Source organism: Vidua macroura, chromosome 4, assembly GCF_024509145.1.
Source record: "Vidua macroura isolate BioBank_ID:100142 chromosome 4, ASM2450914v1, whole genome shotgun sequence".
NCBI lineage: Eukaryota > Metazoa > Chordata > Aves > Passeriformes > Viduidae > Vidua > Vidua macroura.
This window is the reverse complement of record NC_071574.1, coordinates 70,006,112-70,019,678: the sequence shown is the minus strand read 5'-3', so window position 1 is coordinate 70,019,678 and position 13,567 is coordinate 70,006,112. Positions and strand designations below refer to the sequence as shown.

The window sequence follows — 13,567 nt, the reverse complement described above, 5'->3', positions numbered from 1 at the left end:
CCTTCACTCCATCGGCTTTTGGCCAAGTTGTGCTCAGGAGTTCCGATGGTGAGGTAGGAGCGAGGGTGTGCTTCTAAATCCAGACTCTTATTGAGGGAAAGGAGAGCTCTTCACCTGAGAAATACTCCCCCACAAGGGTCTGAAAGGGATGTTAGGAACTTTAAATGGTATTTGAACAATGCAGTTCCCAGGAGGGCAGATCTCAGAGCACATTTATCCACTTCCTTTTCCTCTTGCTCGAGTGCCCTCCTGTGTCAGGGAGACAAAAGCCAGGCCAGGCTGTGTGGTGAGTTTCAGACAGTGAAAGCATTTTGTCTGATTTTGTGCTTGTTGTCCTTTCTGCTTGGCTAATTCAGGCCAGTGGGGCTTGAGGTAAACAAGGATGGGAAGGATGTGCCTTTCAGCTGACCCAAAATCTTCCTGCAGTGGCATCATTCCAAGCACTCCCTCCAGCCTTCCCAGCACCAACTGGCTTCAGGATGTCCAAGAACTGGGTTGTGGTCTCTTTAGGGCCATGGCAGGGTCAGAGGGAGGGGGAGCCCTTCCTCCACCCCAGTTTGGTCACTTCAGCTCTTTAGCACAGATTGAGAACAGGCTGTTCCAGTGTAACCACACAGAAACATCTTCTTTCACTTTTTTTTTGCCATTGGTGTGGAGGTGTTTAAGTAGAGGGGAGTGAAACAGAGCCTTGTACTTGGGAGAGCCTCCCAGGCTTGAGTGGGGCTTGAAAATATCTTGCTCTGGGACTGAGCAACAAATGTGAACGTTAAAGAACCATCAGCTGAAAAAAAAACCTGGTGGATTTGAGCTGATTTTTTGTTTCTACTTGTAAGTTTTTAGGCTAAAGAGCTCCTGCAACTCCCCCTTCCTAGGTGGGCTCTATATTCAAAATAGGCATTCTGAACATGCACTGAGGGATTCTGAAATCCAAACCACTTTTTTTTTTTTTTTTTACCAGAAAGGAGAAAGGGACAAACCTCATTCAAATATCAAGAAAAGCAAAAAACAGTTTAGAGAAAATGAGTGGAAAAAAATCCACAGGTGTGTTAGAAACTGCAAAACGACATGACACCCTCCTCAGGTGAAGCTCAGGGAGTTCTCTGCTGCTGATTTCTGCAGGTTACACCCACTGTGGTATAGAGAGCTATGCAAAAAGTTATGCCATTGCCAAATAATTATGGAAGGTTATCTAATATCCTGAAAATTATGGTAGGACTCAGGTAATTTAGATCAAAATATATAAGAAAATTCAACAAACAGTAGAAAAAGGTTGTAGGATGAGCAAAGAATTGTGAGAAGTGATTAAGATGTCAGAAATACACAATGCTTTTAAGTGAGAATGAAGAGATGAGTAGAATTAAAATAATTTGTTAAACATATTTGAATTATATAGATTGAAGCACAATAATTGATTTTTTCTTGTAGTCTTGCATTGTGGAACAAAAGCAGAGCAAAGCACTTGAGCTTTTTGTAAAGACTTAATGATTTATTTTTTTTTTTCAATCTCTTCTGTTCAAAGATCCTGATATTTACTTACAATCAGGACTCAAATTAAAATCTGCATAGAAAGGTCTGCTTTTCCCTAGTGGCAGATTAATTACATGATACATCTTAAGACTGACTGTAGTACCAAACCTTTATCTTAAATATATTTTTTGTATATATATTAGGTAGAGAAAGAAGGCAATCAGAGTCAATTAATTTTGTTTGGATTTCCAAAGGAAAGGTAGACAGCAGTGTTGAATTTAATTGGCAGTACTGAAGTTGTATATGTCAGTGCATCCTGCTGTCCAGAAACTAAGAGCTGAAAGACTCTCATAGTATTTCAGACTGTGAAAGTATCTTGATGGCAATAAGTGGACCACTCATCTTTTAATTAACAAAAGAAACATTAAAAAAAAAACCCACAGGTATTCCTGTAGTGTCTCAGTGTGGTGTGTGGGAGTCTTTGAGACTGACATGTCTCTGCCTGCTCCATCTGCAAGAGATCTGCAAAACCTTCTCCAGAGTCAGCTCCCTGCAGGGCCCCCGACAGCTCTGATGGGCACCGAGCCTTCCAGCCAGCTCCTGTCCATCATGGAAAAGAGTCCTTAGAAAGGAAGAGGAAGGGAATCCCATTCAAAATGCTGGATAAGTGCTGTCCTGTTGTTTATTCAGGTTAGCAAATGCAGTTCCATAATGGCTGAGGAGAACAGATCTCATGGTTGGGTCACCAAAAAGGGAGGAAGAGGGTAAAAAACTTTTAAATTAACTACAACCCCCTTAAGCCTAAAGAGGGAAGTCTTTTCTTCTGCCTCAGTGGCTTAGGGCCACTGTTGGATACCTGGGGCCAAACTGTAAGGAATTCACCCAAACAAGGTATGAACCAAACCTTCTCTGTGTGCATAGAAGGTCACCCTGCAGCCATGTAAATCCCCTGAGATCCAGCCTTATAGGGACTGTGGTAAGTCATGGGCAAATGTGTGGAGATCCCAAGGATTTAACCTTAAACTCTTCTCATCTGGATGTGATGGGCTTGCTTTTTAATTTCCCTTCAATTACAGTCCTGCCCCAGGACCTGCTTATTAATGAGAGAAGAGGATTCTGACTGATCTCATTCTGGGAATGTGTTTCCCAGGTTTTCGAAATTTTGTCTCACTGAGGATGGGAAAGGAGGAAGAGATCCAGAGGGGGCAGATTTGGGAACTTGCTAAGGACACTGCCAGGGTTCTGCTGTTATCAGAGAAACAGGACAGTGCCTCTGAGTTTCCTACCTGGGTGTGCAGAGCATTTACTAAAAACCTCCTGGGTTATTAAGACATAACTTGAAACAGGAAACAAAATCGGCATCTAAGAATAAGAAAACCTTGACATAGTTTAATAGAAATTATTAGAATTGTAATCTCCCTGAGACATGTTAATTAAAATAACACAACGAATGGTGCCTCAGTGCAGTTTGACATCCACTGTGGCTTTAAGTTGTTTTTAATAAACATAGTAGACAGTAATATCAATTTAGGAAAAAAGATAAGCAGGAATAAAATTCAAATTTAAATGCAAAGGTTAGAGTAGAACAGATGACTCATGCTTTATCTGTATTGAAGTAATTATACAGTGAGAATTCAGAACAGTGGCTTTGGACTTATAAAGAGCAAATCACCATAGTGAGATTTATCTTCTAGCTAATTTTATAGGCAATACAAAAGTTTCTAAAACCTGCTGCTTGAAGGATGGGTACAAAAGGTCATTGCTTCTTGATTTCCACCTTTTTTTTTCCACTGAAGAACTTATCAATCATTCATGTTTACCAAATCATTTTACTTTTTTCCTGAGATTTCTTATTGAGGCTGTTGATTGCATTTTCTGTGCATCTTTAAACTTTTCAAGTGATATTCATGTCTGCTAGAAATGGTTGCCAGCACATTTGCAGTGTAAGAGTCTGCAGGCACAGTGATAAACAAACGTGTTCTCTGAGGAGATTTGGGAGATTACTGAGTTTTTTATTGTGCCTTAACTCACCTCTGAGCATCCTGAGTGCTTGCTGGGGCTGGTGGCTCTATTTTCAGAAATGTTTGATCATAAAACAGAACAAAGACGTTTTACTTACGAGGATTATAGAGATCTTGATTGAAGCATTTTTAAAGTCTGACGTCAATCGATGTCAACCTGCAGCGAGGTAAAGTCAGATTAGTGTGAGGCTATGAGGTGGTTTGCAGATGGCTGAAATGCTGCACCAGAACATTAAAACATAATTTGTAATGTTTATTTCCCCTTCAATCAGAATTTATCATTTGGAATGTATTTATATTTTCCCCTTCATAATCAAGGTTAAAAAAGTATTGGTGTATAATCTGTTTTCTCTCTGTGTTCAGGAAAACCAGATTATTACATGCCATAACTAAGTGCTTTGCAGATCAGATTCTGCCTCCTTGGACAAAAGGAAGAAAAGATTCCTTAACTCTGGGGAATGGAATAAGTTTTCACTGTGTCAGCAAAAAGTTCAGGAGTGCAGGTGGGAAGATGAGTTGTGGAGAGATGCTAAAGAGACCATCCTCCTTCATTGTGGTTTCTTTCCCCCTCTCTTCTACATCCACTTGAAGTGGGAAGAAACTCAGTGATGGCAGATCAGGGCATAAAGGGAACTGGGATGAGGTTTGGGCTTCAATATATGAATACCTTTGTGCTGCAGGAGACGTTTTTATGAAACCACTCAAAGTAGTTATCAGGCAAATAAAGTCTCTAACCTAACACCCGATTGTCATATTTACTGGTTTGGAAATAACTGACTCCTTTGAACAGCACTGAGCATTTATGTACTGCTGTCCATCTTTGGATTCCTCAGAAATATTTGTCAGTCTTTTAATCCATAAGCAGACTATTTCCTCCCTCCAGCCACTCATGGAATTGTTTCAGTTTTCTTGGGAAATTGCCTTTCATGTAAAATTTTCAATTCACTCCTCTGGTTTATATAAAGCTTAAAAGAACTTGCTTTTCTCTGTGGTGTTGTTCATAAACAGTTTCCATTTTCATTTTACCTGAGAGCTCATTTAGGCTGTCATGGTAGGAAGGTGTGGGGAGCTCCCTCCCTCTGTGGGATTGCAGGTGATCCATCCACAGCTCTGATTCCTGCAGTGGTGAAAAGCACCAGGAGAAAGGGGGACATGGGCAAAAGAGGGTGGAACAAAGTTCTTGCAGGGTGAATCTGCAGACATGGATGTGTCAAAGAAATGGGATTGTTTCTTCACCTTTTGGTGATATTACACTCAAAATTATTACTGACATATCTCTAAAGGGATGGTTTGTATTTTTTTGGCATTACAGGAGGAATGTATGGTGAGACATTGTTTGGAAACCTGAGTTTTCAGCATGATTTCACACTTCTTTACATATCTATATATAGCTGTATCTCTCTATATATATCTATATATGCATATATTTAGAGATATATACAGACATAGATATATATAGATATATACATACATATATAGATACATACAGACAACATATATTAAGATATATACATATATATAAACAGAGATAAATTCAGGCACCTGCACTACATAATATCCTTAACATTTTACCATTTTTACCTGGGTTGTTAAATACTTCACCCATCTTAATCAGAGTGTCATTGTGATTTAATGCAAGAATAACAGTGGTTCCAGTTACATTATAAAAAGATTTTTTTTGCTTTTTTCTCCTCCCAGTTCCTGTCTGTGTAATTTGGGATTATGCAGATGGACCTTACCAAAGGGTTCTTTGTTGGGTGTGAATCAGGCAGTTTAAAAAACAGGATTTATGCACCCAAGCAAAAGATCTGCACCTTTGTATCCCAGTGTATTCCAGTGTGTGAATGTTCCAGCTTTGTTCCACCCCAGCTCAGATGTTGTGCTGGGCTTTTATTCAGTGCAGAAACACAGAATGTGATATTTTACCTTATGCTGAGGTGCCACAGCTAATAAAGTGAAGAGCTTTCCATTAGATATTTTGGCTACTACCAGAAGTCTTTCTTGTCTAGAAGGTGAAAAAAAACCAAGAAAACAAAGTCTCCCATGACTCTCAGTCTAATGTCAGCAGGAAAGTAGTGAAGAGATGAATTTTATGTCGGTTAATAAACCTTGCAATGAAAGAAAGGCCAGATAAAAGTCCTTTGAATACACTATTTGTTCCTGAAGTAGGGAGATATAAGATCAACATTTCTTCCTAGTAGTATCACAAAATGCTGTTGTCTTAAACTCCTTTCTTAAAACAAAACAAAACAAAACAAAACAAAAAAACAAACAAACAAAAAATTTAACTAAAAAAACCTCCAAAACCTTCTGCTATTAACATAAGCGAACCTGCAGGCCTGGAATACAAAACATTAGAAATGTTGAGATTCTTCTGAAGGATTTCTGGTTTAGCTTTTGCACTTTTAAGAATAGAATTGTAGTAACAAACACCTTTATTAAAGTTTGAGGTGTTTTATTTTAAAGCAAATAGGTGAAAAGAGAAGTGGTATTTTTTTCTTCTGTACAATATAGTTTTGTCAGCTAATCAGTGAAGAAAAACTCCAGGCAATAAATAATTTTGCAAAACCTGAAGAATAATAGTCCTCAGAGAGTAAATGTTTTCAAGACTCCAATGTGAAGGGATGCCAGGGCCCCAGTGCAGTCAGATGGCTGTAATTACTTGAAGGTGTTTTGTAGTGTATGAAATAACCTTTGAGTTCTAAGGGAAAAAGATAAAGACATGGACATAGACTCAAATGAAGCCTGAATTGTGCTGTAGTATCAGGAGGCTGTGGAAGGGAGTGGTTAATAGCATCTTAACCATGATGACTGGGTGCATTTCACAGAATTTACCTTTTGTGAGAACGAGGATTAGCCAATTTGGAAGTTCTGTGCCACTTACCCCATGACTTTGCCCAAACTGTTGCCATATCTATTAAAAAATGAGTTTGTTAAATGATACAACCTCTCACATTCAGTGCTGTTTTCTCTAAAGAGCCACTCATATAATTTTAGATGGAGTTGTGACAGATGGGCTCCCAGGCAGATCTGGCTGGGTGGAAGTTTAGGTAGTTGCTATGACATCATGAGCCCTGAAATGTTGGTGGGAGGATGGTTTTGGAGAACATACTTGGCATGCATGAGCTATCACCTGTACTATGCCATGAATAGTCTTTTGGGAGATCTGACAGCAAAGTGGCAACTTGGGAAAGATGCACATTCATTTTATAAAAATACTCCACAAACATGAATATTTGTGTAGGACAAGCAGACTATTCTAAAACTTTTCCCTCTGCTAGTGTGTTCTGGATTTCTATCTTGAGCAAGGGAACAAGGAAGGATGTAGAAATAAAAACTAGACCTGGACATGACCTGTGATGGAGGTAGAAACCCTCTAGCTTTGCTGTGTTTTAAAGGTCAGTTCTGAAAGGCGCTGCTCAGGGATGGAGGAGCTTCATTACCCTGCCCTCCCTTCCCAGGAGAGCTCAAAGACAAATCCTGTTTGGGAATTTGAAAGGGAAATTATTTAATGGTACTGTGTTAAGTGTTTAACTGCTGTCCCTTTGAAAAGATCCCCACTGCCCCACTCAGGTGAGACCCCACCTGCAGAGCTGCCCCAGCCCTGGGGCCAACAGCAGGAGGACGTGGAGCTGCTGGAGAGAGTCCAGAGGAGGCCATGGAGATGCTCCAAGGGCTGGAGCCCCTCTGCTCTGGAGTCAGGCTGGGAGAGCTGGGAATGTTCACCTGGAAAAGAGAAGCTCACCAGGGAGAGCTCAGAGCCCCTTGCAGGCCCTAAAGGGGCTCCAGGAGAGCTGGAGAGGGACTGGGGACAAGGGATGGAGGGACAGGACCCAGGGAATGGCTTCCCACTGCCAGAGGGCAGGAAGAGATGAGATTTGGGGAAGGAATTGTTCCCTGTGAGGGTTGTGGGGCCCTGGCAGAGGTTGCCCAGAGAAGCTGTGGCTGCCCCTGGATCCCTGGAAGTGCCCAAGGCCAGGTTGGATGGGGCTTGGAGCAGCCTGGGATAGTGGAAGGTTTCCCTGCCCATGGCAAGATGATTTTTTAGATCCCTTCCAACCCAAAGTGTGCTATAATTCTGTGAAACAAACCTGGCAGGTCATAGAATCACAGAATATCCTGAGCTGGAAGGGATCTACAAGATGCTTCAAAATTAATTGGATTTCCATGACACAAAGGAATTCAAGTGGACCGGATAAATCTATTAATTATGCAAAATACTTGAAAACCTTTGGGAAATGGCAGTGCAGGGTATTTTTCTTGTGTCAGTGAAAGGACATTTTTGGTAAGGCGCCCTCCACGTGACCCAGTGCTGTTCAGCAGGAGGTGAGCAGGGGAAAATCACCTTCAAACGTGACACTGTCCATGCTCTGTTGAGCCCCTTCTCTGAAGGTTGTTGTATCTTTAGTAGATTCAAGAGAGAAAATGTGTGAAAATTCCTTTGCATCAGGACAAATGTCAGCGACAGTGCTTGAGGCTATAGGACAGACTCCTGCCGAATTTCCAGGGACAGTAAGATCTGGCAGAGGGACAGAATGAGCAGCTGGAGAGCAAGAGCATCTTAAATCTCTACAGCTGTTTGCTTCTGTGCAGCTGAGCCAGAACTTCAGTCAATTCCCCATTAGCTGGAGCTGTAACAAGATAAATGGAAATAAAGCAAGGTTGCATTCAACTAAATCAAATTGTGAATGGTTAAATTGAAACAGTGTTCTCACATAGATGAGATGAATCCTATGGTGCATTAGAAAAATAATTTAAAATAGAGTTAACTGCAGGAGGACTTCATTTAGGTGTCCAGATATAGAAAAACAAGAATAATCTCTTTTTGAATAAGTTTGTATTATGCTGTATAAGACACACAGGAAAGTGTCTTGTTTGAGAAAACAGCTTCATCATAATTTAAACAACTCAGGGGAAAATTGAGACAGGACTTTAGTCCTTTACTCCCACTCACCAGTGTCTAAAACTGACAACATAATGTAAACTCTTGATACCCAGGTAGAAAAAGGTATTTATTTCAGTAAAGTCAGCCTGGAGTCTGGGTTTGGGCTTGGCATGAAGGGTTTGTGTGCCAAAGGGAAGAGCAGCAGTTTTGTCTGATGCCCAGCGATGCCATTGAAATCCTGGATGCTGGAGAAAGGTCGGTACAGAAAACCAGCCCAGGGGACAGTGACAAGTTCAGCTCCAGCAGATTCACAGCCTGGCTCACATCTGAAGTCAGCTGGAATCATCTCCTGGTTTCTTTTTTTCCAGTAAGGCATTTTTTAAAAAATAAAAGTAAAAAGAAAAGAAAAAAAAAAAAAAAAAAGGAAGTGAAGGTAAGGAAGGTGAAGGAGCTGCTGGGAGATGTCAGGGCCTCATTCCAGTGGTTGTGATTTGCTCCAGCCAGATTCAGATTCTTTTTTTCTCAGATGTGTAAACTGAATTTTCATTATTGACTACTGCATGGCATAAGCATATGTTTTTTTCCAGCCAGTTTCTTCTACTTTTAGCAATTGTGGCTCCTTGTTGAAAATCAGGTGGGCTACTTGGCTTTGCTTTTTCTTTTCCAAATGATAATTCTTTATGGATCTGTTATATTTGAGAATATTGAAACCAATGCCCTCATGAATAACTATTTTTTTCCATGTAAATTATACTCCTAAAATCAAATTTGAAATATCAATTTTAAAAGGCCCAGCTGTTGAAATCCCTACATTTTCTTGCTGTCATGATTATCAGCTGCTTCCATTTCACTGTAGTGAAGTATCTTCCAGTAATGCATATTTAGTGACATGTCAAACAGCTGCTATGAACTATTTATCCTTCCTCTAATCTTTTTTCAGAGTAAAAATATTTTTGTCTGTAAGACAGGCATTGCATTATTAATGTTTAATTTCCTTGACACTCATCTCTGGATCTGTTTCCTCATCTTCCTGTATCTATCTAGCTTTATTTCTGTTTGTGTTTATCTATATATTTATATATTCTTTATTCATCTTTTTTTTTTTTTAATTGAATATAGTGTTGTTTTCTGTGCTTGGTTCTTTCCCCTCTAGTTTGAAGCTGAGCAATAAAAACTCATCTCCTGCAGTGAGGAGCTTTAGCTCTGTCCCAGGAGTGAGTGACAGAGGTGCTGCTGTCCCTGCACATCCAGGCTGGGAAATCAATGCTGTCCCCTAGGCTGGAGCTTCCAGGAAGGTGATGGTTTCCTGCCAGGCAGGATGGCACAAGCTCACAGGTTTAGAAAGAAAAAAAAAAAAAAAAATCACTAAGTCCCTGAGAATCTACCCTTGAGTTTTAGGCTGTATAACTCATTGGAAAATTAATTTTGTTAAAGTTTAACTGCACAGATTTTTTTCTTGTTGCTTTAAGATGCTTGTCTGGATTCAGTTACAGTTGTAGGCAATAATTGAAAGTCAGCCCTTGCTGGCTGGTGGGGAGGAGCTGGGAACAGTTTGAGGTGTTTCACTTGGTTAGCACAGGGCTGAATTCCGCATTACTTTGTTTTATTTTGACCTAGAAAAGTGTCATTGTGGTAAAGGACCATTGCTTGCACCTGGAGCAAGACCAGCCCATGGGCACTGTGGGCTATTTGCTGTTCTTAGATGAGCCTCAGAGGGAAGTCGTAAACATTATTAATCCTAAAGTAAAGCAGGTGTGTTAAGGTTCATAATCAGGTGATTGAAATGAGCCCAGGGAGATGATTTGTTAGACCAGATGTAGGTTCCAGTACAAAATACTGTATTATTTCCGACTTTCACTGCTACACAGATATATTTACAGTCGTGTATGTATGATCTTTTATTGGGTAAGAGATTTCTCTTGTGGAGCAAGAACAACTTCAAAGGTAAAGTTACTGTGTTGTTTTTTTTTTGGGGGGGGGGGCGGGGGGGAAATGTTCCTTTGTGTGTTTTTTTATTGCGTTTTGGGGCTTTTTGTTTCTTCTTTCTTAGCTGAGTACAGAGTATCTGGTTCCTATTTGGGCAGATTTGAGATAGTTAATTGTTAGTAAATCATTACTAAAATTTCAAAACAATCTCTACAGTCATGGATGAGGCCAATTTTTTACCCACTTTGAATGGAGAGGAGATGAGGGAAAAGAGAGATTAATTAAAGTGAAATCTCCAGGCTCCATCGCCTCTCTGTGGCAGACAGCTGCAGAACTTGAAAAATTACTTTGGGCTGCTTGGCCAAATTCTGGTTATTTGCTTGGCTGCATGATAAAACCATCCACGACCTTCATCACTGGAGAAGACTACAAATCTTTTGTGGTGGAGAAAAACCCAGAAGCAATGGGAGAACACAATTTCTGAAGTGGAAGCTTTCAAATCCTCTTTTATACTTAGGGGAAAGAATTGTGAAAATATATTCTGTAGGGAGAACAAAAAAAGCCATGGAAATTTCCAAGGCAGTTGATGTATAAAGCATATCTTTAAACTGTTTTATCATAATAATGTATCATGTCTGGTTATTAGTATTTTGATTTATGCAGAGAAATAGGTTTTTTACCTGTTGGAAAAAGTCCAGCAGTATATTACAAATTTGAAAATAGGCAGTGGTGCAATCAAGTACAGATAATTGGTCAAAGGCAGATAATGGGGACTGCCAAGCAATTAAAACACATGAAAAAGCTGTAGAAGTGCAAAGCTGTGACTCTTCAGTAGCATGGACTGGGTTTGATAGTTCTGTGATTCAGCTTTTCTGTTGTTCCCATCTAATGGACAGATAATTGTTGCCAGGGCAAGTGATGTCAAAACCTCCTTCTGCCTTGAAAATGAGATTGTGCCAATTACTGATTGCTGTGTCAGTCCACAGAAAGATCCCAATGTGGGGATCATTTTCCCTTGGCAATTGTCATTATTATGAGTTTTGGGTAAAATTGTTAAATACAGTGAGTAGTGCAGCTACATTTGTCCTCTAACAAATGTTAGAGACTTTTCTGATAGTGTTGGTGATGGAGATGAAGAACACGGGCTCATAAATTTCCTTTATTTGTGTTGCTGGCAGCAGCAGCAACATTTACCTATGGATTAGGTGGTGCTGGGCCCAAGGAAGGATGGAACATCAGTGCTGCTCTTGCAGCCAAAAATCTATGGCTGTGTCCTGGGCTGTGTCCATGGGGAAGCAGCCAGGAGGCTGAGGGGTGGGTATTGTACTGAACTCAGCCTTGTTAGACCACAGGTGAAATAGCAAGGAAACATTATTTCTGCTTATGCAGAGAATCAGAATGGTTTGGTTTGAAAGGGACCTTAAAGCTCATTTTGTTCCACACCTGCCATGGGCAGGGACACCTCCCACTATCCTGAGTTGCTTCAAGCCTCATCCATCCTGGCCTTGGACACTTCCAGGCATCCAGGGGCAGCCACAGCTTCTCTGGGCACCTGTGCCAGGTCTGCCCACCCTCACAGGGAAGGTTCCCTTCCCAATCTCCCATCCTTCCCTGCCCTCTGGCAGTGGGAAGCCATTCCCAGTGTCCTGTCCCTCCATGCCTTGTCCCCAGTCCCTCTCCAGCTCTCCTGGAGCCCATTCAGGCCCTGGAAGGAGCTCTAAGGTCTCCCTGGAGCCTTCTCTTCTCCAGGTGAGCACCCCCAGCTCTCCAGCCTTTGGGGCAGCTCTGTGGCCTCCTTTGGAGTCTCTCCAGCAGCTCCAGGTCCTTCTGCTTCTGGACCCCAGGGCTGGAGCAGCTCTGCAGGTGGGGTCTCACCTGAGTGGGGCAGAGGGGCAGAATCCCTCCTTTCCTGCTGCCCACGCTGGGGGATCAGCCCAGGGCACAAGTGACTTTCTAGGCTACAAGATTAATTAATGTTGCACATCATTCTTTCCATGCACAAAAAGAGATACCTGCAATGCTGGTATGTGGCATAAATGTGGCATTTATTGCATTTCCTGTGTGATTTCAGCATTTAGCTCTGCTGTGTCTGGTTGTATCCCCTGTAATTTATTGATTGTCTCCGTGTATAACACTGAGTTACCCCACAGCTCGGAGATGGGATTATTCCTGTTACTCTCTTGCGATTGCTTTAATTAAAAAAATAGGAGGAAGAAGCTTCCAGAGCTTTTCCAGGTGCTCTTCTAGGCAAAGGAATGGATGACAAAGTCAGGACCATCACCAAACACCCAATTCTGCTGCACTTAACCTTGACTTGTCACCTCCTTGGTCCTTGTGTCAATGACTTGGCTGTACCTGGCAAATAAAGGCATTGATAGGCTCCTTCCAGCATAAAATAGCTTCAATTTAGCCATTTTAATTCCAAATAATCAGTATTGTTTCCTGTAGCCTGTTATTATCAGCTGAATGCATCCTTTCAGATATAAGATAGAAAATATGATCAGAATATAAATGCTGAATTAATTTGAAATCCATTATGTTTAGTATAGAAATGCCTCTATAACAGCTCAAAATATTGTAGAGAAAAAAACAACACATGCTCTTGCTGCAGAACAAATATTGGCTTTAGCTACTTTTGCAATATTAAAGTGTCTTTCTTATTTTGAGTAGCTGAATTGTATGGAGAAAACTATTTATATCAGCTTTTCAGCTCGAAAGGGGAGATAACTAAGCTTGGGCAATTATGTATATTTGTATTTATAACTGAGTGCAACAGTATGGTTTATTTATAAGGGAGCCTATATGCACATATTAGTGTGTAGGTTTAACATCCAGATAGTTCACTTGAACACTTTGTTATTTTGTTTTTCTGAAGTGAGTTGGGGCTAAATAGTGAGGAACTATCTACGAGTACCTGTCTATATGCAGCTGGATTCATTCAGACTTTAAAGGGTTAAAAAGAAGTCCCAGGTCAGAATGGTTTGGGTTGGAAGAGACCTTGAAAAGCATTCAGTTCCACCCTGTCATGGGCAGGGACACCTTTCACCATCCCAGATTGCTCAGAACTTTATCCAGCCTGGCCATGGACACTGCCAGGGATCCAGGGGCAGCCACAGCTTCTCTGAGCAACTTCTGCTCATCCCTCCCCACCCTCACAGGAAATAAGTCCTTCCAATATCCCATCTCTCCCTGCCCTCTGGCAGTTTGAAGCCATTCCCCCTTGTCTTGTCATTCCATTCCTTGTCCAAAGTCCCTCTCCAGCTGTCTT

The 13,567-nt window shown here is 41.1% G+C and overlaps 1 protein-coding gene and 1 long non-coding RNA gene across 17 annotated transcripts in view; one reads left to right on the top strand and one right to left on the bottom strand.

Annotated features, from left to right (window-relative positions):
- The window catches only part of CTNNA2 (catenin alpha 2), a 468,972-nt gene that overhangs the window by 223,567 nt on the left and 231,838 nt on the right, over nucleotides 1-13,567 (top strand). The gene's annotated exons all lie outside the window — the stretch shown is intronic.
- Nucleotides 3,442-5,495, bottom strand: LOC128805878 (uncharacterized). Its single transcript, XR_008436622.1, has 3 exons — nucleotides 5,415-5,495; nucleotides 4,515-4,605; nucleotides 3,442-3,645 (listed from the first exon to the last, which is right to left on the bottom strand). It is a non-coding gene; the product is annotated as an uncharacterized LOC128805878 (long non-coding RNA).